Source organism: Ursus maritimus, unplaced genomic scaffold (genome assembly GCF_017311325.1).
Source record: "Ursus maritimus isolate PB19 unplaced genomic scaffold, ASM1731132v1 scaffold_10, whole genome shotgun sequence".
Lineage (NCBI taxonomy): Eukaryota > Metazoa > Chordata > Mammalia > Carnivora > Ursidae > Ursus > Ursus maritimus.
This window is the reverse complement of record NW_024423344.1, coordinates 10,463,466-10,470,895: the sequence shown is the minus strand read 5'-3', so window position 1 is coordinate 10,470,895 and position 7,430 is coordinate 10,463,466. Positions and strand designations below refer to the sequence as shown.

General features: G+C 45.1%; 1 protein-coding gene across 4 annotated transcripts in view; it reads left to right on the top strand.

Annotated features, from left to right (window-relative positions):
• Positions 1 to 3,901: 3,901 nt before the first annotated feature.
• The window catches only part of KATNAL1 (katanin catalytic subunit A1 like 1), a 77,730-nt gene continuing 74,201 nt past the window's right edge, over positions 3,902 to 7,430 (top strand). Inside the window, exon 1 of one of the 4 annotated variants that reach the window (XM_040621907.1) lies at positions 3,902 to 4,314. The gene's annotated coding sequence lies outside the window, so the exon portion shown is untranslated. Of the gene's footprint in view, positions 4,315 to 4,491; positions 4,686 to 4,764; positions 4,890 to 5,336; positions 5,489 to 7,430 lie in introns of those variants that run through there. The other 3 variants (XM_008692192.2, XM_008692193.2, XM_040621908.1) reach the window with 3 other exon arrangements.

Genomic DNA, 7,430 nt, shown 5'->3' with positions numbered 1-7,430 from the left:
GAAATGGATTTCATGACCTACTAAACTGCTCTAGGACCTAGTAGTGACTTTGAGCATCGGAATTCAGTGCCATTTACCTCCTGAACTCCTTCCGTACCAAAAGTGACTTAGAGGAACTGCCTCCTAAGGTACCCATCCACTGATACATATGGGGGCCCACACTTTTCCATAGGCTTCGGGGATATTTATATGAGGCGGCTGTAAATGTCTTCTATAGCACTAGAAGGGGGAGAGCTACAGGGGAGGACGTTCAACTCAGGAGAAAAGTTAAGGAGCCATCAATAAAAAATATGGTGTCCTTATATGAAAGGTATTATAAAGATGTATTTGGAAATACCCAGAAATATACATCAGGGGAGCTTGAAATCCAGTGAGGAGAAAAGACAAAAGCCAATGAGTGAACAACACACGAGCTGCCACTAGGCCATATGGTTAGTTGTCTAAGTGGGTGATACAGGCAGGAAATTTTGTGAGTATACAGCAGGATGACATGATCGTGAGCAGGAATGATCAGGAAAGGCTTCATGTAGAGGCCTGAGTTAGTGTTTGCAAAATAGGTGGAATTTAGGGTAAGGGGAGAGCATTCCAGGAGAAGGAACATTCTATAGAACAAGGTAAGGAAGTGCACAGCATGCTCAGGGTACTATTGGAGCTTGGGGAGCAGAAGTATTAAGGGAAATCTGAGGGTCAACCAGAGCGGAGACATGAAACCCTATCAATGGAGGGGGTGCATTGATTGACTGTCGGGAGCTATTTCCACAATTAAGGAGCAGGTAGAAGACTGGTGAATGACATAATGAAGTATGCTTTGAGGAGAACCAAGGTCATGAACCACTAAGGAGGGTGGCCAGCAAAGTCAAATGGTATAGCGGCCAAAACGGAACTGAGGAAAAACATCTGACTTTGAACGAGATATGTTAAGTCTCTCTCTCTCTCTCTCTCTCTTTTTTTTTTTTTTTTAAGATTTTTATTTGAGAGAGAGAGTACACACGAGAGGTGGGGAGGGACGGGAAGATGGAAGGGTACAGGGAGAGGGAGGGAGGCAGACTCCCCACTGCACAGGAAGCCTGATGCAGGGCTTGATCCCAGGACCCCGAGATCATGACCTGAGCTTAACCGACTGAGCCACCCAGGTGCCCCTAGATGTTCTAAGTCTCTTTAATGAGGGCAACGGCTCATGACCATATTGTCTATGTAGATTCATCTGTTACTACGTTCAGATTTGCACAGTGTGTTTATCACTTGAACTAATCCAAAGTCTCCAGGGAAAATAAACTACTGTCAGTCTTCATTCCTTCCCAGCTGTCCATAGCCATGCTAGGTTTTCTAAGGCCGTGCTTCAGTAGCTCATGGTCTTCCCTGTGTGTGACCATCCTCCTTCAGCTTACTTGAAGGCAGCTGTTGCCTTTCACTGCTGTCATCATTCTCCTTAAGTGGCTTGTCCTGCTGAGCTGCTTCTCTGGGATCCTGTCTTCAAAAAACAAGGAGGGTTACACACTGGGGCCTTGCATTTGCAGACTTCTTCATGGCTGTAGACTGCGCTACAACCCTGGCCAGCTGCCTTGTAAGTGCAAGTGACTGGTCACAAGGGAAATCAGATGAGGGATAGATGGATCAGGTGAACCTATCATCCCTACTACAAAACATGTGTTCGGCTGATAGCAGATCAGTATCATCTCCAGGAGTAAAGGAGACTCTATGTATATGCTCATTATATATGCAGAGTTGTGATCAAATTGCTAGAGGTGACAAGTCCAGGTGTTGCTTCTATAAGGATGTCGTTGTTGCTATTAAGTATTAACTCAGATTTTGTTCTGGATTTTATTGCTCGAATGCTGTCATTACTTCTGCACAATATAAGCTATGATCACAGAGACTTAAGTTTTTTTTCTTTCTCTTGGATATTAGGTTACAGCTACTATATCAACTGCTTCCTCATTTATACTGAATAGTTTTCATAATTGAACCAACTAATGCCGGTAACCTAGACAGTTCATGTGCATAAGCTTAATATTTACTGAGTATACTTTGGGCTGAATCAAACAGAATATGCAGATATATACTGAGTTGAAACATAGGACTTTAATAGCCGGCACTAGAGTTCCTCTTGGGGCAAGTACTTTCTTTGTGTAGGAAAGTACTTTGAAAAATAGTTGAGGAACAGAAGGTGGTCCTGAAGGAATAGATTAGGAGACAGAGATAACTCAAAGTACCGTATAAAGAGAGAAAAGAGGGAGGGAGAGATGGGACCAGGGAGATGGTGGTTAGTGCAGAGTTGCAGTTTCTGCTGAAAGAGAATGGGGGTTGGTAGATACCAATGCCATTGGGATACTGAAGGCCTTCCAAGACCAGGGAATTCTAACTTTAGGTTATTTGCATCCTTCATTTAAAACCCCTCAGTTGCTCCAAACCTTCAGAGGAGCCTGCTATACAAACAACCAAAGGAAAGGGTTTGATATCCAAACTGTGTGTCAGCAGGAGAGAAAAGAGTTGCAGGAGGTGAGATGTGAGAGTCCATGTGTTCAGAGAAAGCAAGCACTCAGAGCCAGAAGTGACCCTGAGATTGTTTTATCCCCTGCCCCCTGGGGAATGTACAATCTCGGAGGGAACATTGGTTTGAGTCAATTTCAACAAAATTTCTGTGGACAAGGTGACCCCGACTGAGAACTGGATGACATACACATAAGTAGCTTGCTATTTTCAATCATAACTTCTCAAGAGACATTTATTGGTAGAAAAGGACAGGGTAATTTCCCCCCACTTCCTCCATTTACCTAAATCTCTAGGTCTCATTTTCCTCATCTGCAAGATCTGGAGACTGGATGGAGAACATCTCTGTGGTCTCTATTAGAGTCTACAGCTAAGTATAATCTCACAGATGCAGAGAACAGATTGGTGGTTGCCAGAGGTGGGGGGTGGGAGTAGTGGAGCAAAATGGGTGAGGAAGGGGGTCAAAGGGTACACATTTTCTATTATAAAATAAATAAGTCCTAGGGATGTAATGTACAGCCTGGTGACTATAGTTAACAACACTGTATTGTATTTTCGAAAATTGCCAAGACTGATCTTAAATTATTTTTGTTTTTTTGAGTTATGTTCACCTACAGTGAAATGTACAGATTTTAAAATGTACAGATTTTACATGTACCATTCCATTAGTTTTGACAAATGCACATACCTCTACAACCCAAACCCTAAGCAAGATATAGAGCTTTTCCATCAATACAGAAAATTCTCTCTCAATCCCACCCCATGCTCACCTCTAGGCTACCATTCTTCTGACTCTTATCATGAAGGATTAAGCAACTAAGATCTAAAAGTTATTGTTAAATGCCAGTCTTTTATAGTGCTTCATCAGTATCAATGCCTTTCTCACAAGCACTTTGCGCTAGACATCATCTCCATTTTGCAGATTAAAACGTTCAGCATCAGAGCGTGTGAGTAAATAGCCCCTGGTTATCAGCTACCAAGTGCAGGGGCAGGACGTGAACGGAGACGCCGGTTTTAGAAGCCCACGCACTTAACCTGTTTCTACTGCAATGCATCTCTGAGACAGGTCTTGGAAGAGTCCATAAATTATTACCTCTGAGATATTACACATCAAAAATTCAGCCCAAATCAGTGCCACTGACAAGTTCTCAAACCTCCTTAAAAATCCTAAATGCCGTTAAGCATTACGCCTTACGAAAGGATTCGTTTCTAGCCCTCAGAAAGTGGCAGAATGGTGTGAAAGATTGCAAATTCAGTTTTGGTGGTGAAAAGCCCAGAAAAGGGTGGCTCCGGTTCCCACCACGCCACCCGGCAGAGCCAGCGGGGGACGCCCGCAGAAGCGGCGGGGGAGGGGCCGGGCCGGACGACCTTTAAAGAGCCAGGCGCTGAGCCGCTCGGGCGCTCCTTCCTCTGACGCCACAAGCTTCGTCTCAGAATAGAGCGGGCACTAACGCGCTCCGCCGACGGCATAGGACACGCGTCCTGCCAAGGGGATTGGACGCTGCCGCGGCAGGGCTCATTGGGCAGTACCCGAGTTCAATTAGTCACTCGTCCTCTTCAATGTCATCGTCTTCCTCTCCCAGACGCACCCTTGCGCCTCCCTTCTCCCTCACCCGGGTGGGGTTCCCGGGCTCCTCCCCCGAGTTGACTCGGAACCTCCGCGCTCCCCCCACCGCCCGGCCTGCGGCCGCCATGGCAACCGTACGCCGCCGCCACCGCCTCTTCACGCACGTCGGGAACTAACGGACTCCGCGGCGGCGGCGGCTTGTGCCCCACCCCCACCGGGTCCGCATCACCAACGGCCCGCCGAACTGCGGCACGTAGGTAATGAATCAGAGGGAGAGGGGCGCAAGCAGGAGGGCAGGTGGTGGGGTGTTCAGGTTGACAGCCCCACCCGGTCTCCCGCTGCCACGGCAGCGCAGCGGTGCGGGTCCTGGGGCGCCGTGAGGGGAGGTAGAGAACAGTGGGAGCGCGAGCCTCGCGGGGCATTATGGGGATTGTAGTTTAGCCGCTCCACAGGCTTGCGGCCTGGGCGGGGTGGCCTGGACCGGCGAACTACAAAGCCCGGCGGCCCTGACCGCCGGTAAAGACCGATAAACTTTGAGCGGACCGGGCGAGAGAAAATCTGTCTTTGTGGTGCAGGGGCTCTTGGGTGGTCGCGGAACTGGGCTCTGCGCTGGGAGAGGGAAGTGGAGGTGAGACTTGGGCTTCCCGCCCTGCGGTTTGGCCCGCCCCGGCTAACAGCGCTCAGCCCCACCCCGACTGGGCTGGGCCACCGCCCCGCTGATTCTCAGGGATGAGCAGCAGTCCCAGCTGCAGGGCCTCGGGCCTGCGGCGTCTCTGACCCTCTCAGGTTGCTGCCTCTCGGTGCCGAACCGTATGTATGGCACACATTTGATGTGAGACCCGAGAAACTTTTTTTTAATAGGACTTTCTCCTTTCACTAATACGTTTATTTCTAGGTATTTAATCATGTTTATTCTGAAGTAGCTCAGAGGTGTTTGCATTTTAACCCATTAGTAATTACTCAAAGGGCATTAATGTTTAAAGGTCAAGTGTAGAAGTAGAGATCATGCTATTATATGGTAGTATCTTTTTCTTAAATCGTTTTGCCTTTTGCATTTTTTGAGGGTCAAGATTGCAAAATGAGTACCCCCACACCCCCACTCACTAGCTTGAATAGTGCCTACACATATTTTGATTATATTTTGAAGATTAGTTTAAATTACTAGTGATTTTTAAAGCACAGACTTGTCTGTTTCTTTTCTTTTTTCTTTTTTTTTAAAGTGGGTAGTAATAACTATTTTCTTTGATTATTTCAGTGTTCTTCAGAATTTCTCAGGAGCATGTTTTCAGAATGAAAAATGCCATGTTCTACTTAAAAAAAAATACCCTGCAATACACCTTGGTCCTTAGAGTTGGCTCAGGTCCTGGTGGTAAGGAAGCCAACACAGATTTAGAAAACCTGCCTTGATTACTCTTTACAATTTTTCAACAGGTAGATAACCATCCGAGAAATTTGGTATTTTATATAGTATGTAGAAAAATTGTTGATAGAACAGTGGGCTTATTTTGTGTGTGTTATTTTTCTATTTATTCTTTTTATTAGAGAGAGAGGGAGAAGGAGGGAGTCTTAAGCACATGACTCCTGGCTTTATCTTACCACCCTGAGGTCACAACCTGAGCTCAAACCAAAAGTCAGATGCTTAGCTGACTGTACCACCCAGGCACCCCTGTGTGTGTGTTTTAAACAAAACAATAGAAGTCCACTACAAAATTCCCTTTTTCTCAATTAAAATGAGGCTGACTTGTAAATTTTACTTAAAGTACCAATTTTGTACAAGGAGATGGAAAGTAAATTTAGAAAGACCATTAGAAAAAAAAATTGAGGCCTTACGGTATATAGTACAGGGGTTGGAAGCATTTTATTTGTTTATTTGTATATTTTATTTGCTTATTTGTTAAAAACCTATGATATTGTAGGTGTTATGCCTGGTAGTGGGAATAAAAAGGTGATAGAAGATAGTCTGTGTTGTGCACGAGCAGTCATGTCATCACAACAGTATGATAGAGATAGGTGCAAGTTGCTATAGGAGCCCAGAGTGGGAATTAACAGTAATATAACAGTGACATTTATTGAATACTTAATTTCAGTGAGGTACTCTACAGTATTTTGCATGTAACCCATTATTTAATTCTCATAGAAATCCCTAGCTACTGTTATTTAGAGATGAGGAAACAGACTTAGAGATCTTGTTCAGAGTCATAGCTGATAAGGTTTGAACCTGGGATTTCAACCCAGGTAGGTCTAACTCATTTAAGTCATGGTCTCAACCACTGATGCCATTCTCTGTACTCATTGGTAGAATGATCCTGACTCTGTTTAAGGAGATTGGGTGAAGCTTCCAGTATGATGTGACATTTGACTTGTGTTAAGAAAATTGAGTAACCTTTCACTGGGAGAGAAGATGAGGAAAGTCATTTTAGGCAAATGGCACAACAAAAGCGAAGGACAGATTCCAGTGTTCTGTGTTTGGAGAACCCTAGGTCATTCTGATGCCTGAATCTCAGAGTACCTGCAGTGTAGTGGGGAGGGAGGGGCCAGATCCTAAGGTACTTGGTACCATGATAAAGAGTTCATAGTGTTTTTCTGGGGGTGGGGGCAACCATTGAAGAATTTCAAATGGAGTAGTGGTGTTACTGGGTTTGTATTTTAGAAAGATAACTCCAGCCGAAGTGTGGAGAATGGACCTTGGAGAGGGGAGAATAGAGTGGTATAGGGAAACCAGTTTTAGGGCGAAAAAAAGGGGGGAAAAAGTACAATAGAAAAATGAAGAAAAGTCTGAACTAAACAGTTGCAGTTATGGAAAGACAGGGATTGTAGAAGTATTTAAGGGATAAAATTGATATGACTTAAGTTGGGGGCTAGAAAGATTTGGAACCCTACGACAAATGATTCCTAGTTTTCTGGCTAGGATATCTGTGAGGATAATGAAACCATTGACTTGAGAGGAGGAGGGACAGGGTTTTGTTGGAGTGAAAGTAAAGGTCAGTTCAGTTCTGAGCATTTATTCAGAGTTCCTGTGGGATATTCAGGTAAGGATATGTTTGGATCTGGAGCTCAGGAGAGAGTTCAGGGCTGGAGGTGGGGGCTTGCACGTGCATAAGTAATTGGAATTACAGGAGAGAATGGATCAGTTCACATTGGAGGAATGCATAGAAATGAAAAAGGAAAAGTTTGAATATGGAACTCTTGGGAAGAAACAGCGTTTTTGGTGTGTGTGTGTGTGTGTGTGTGTGTTGGGGCGGGAGAGTGGGACCATGTTTGAAATGAAGTGGGAGAAGTGCCCACAAATGAGACTGAGAGGTTGGGAGGCAGAGAAGAAGCAGCAGAGCGAGCATGCATAGGAAATAACAAAGGAGAGGAAAGTAAGAAGCAG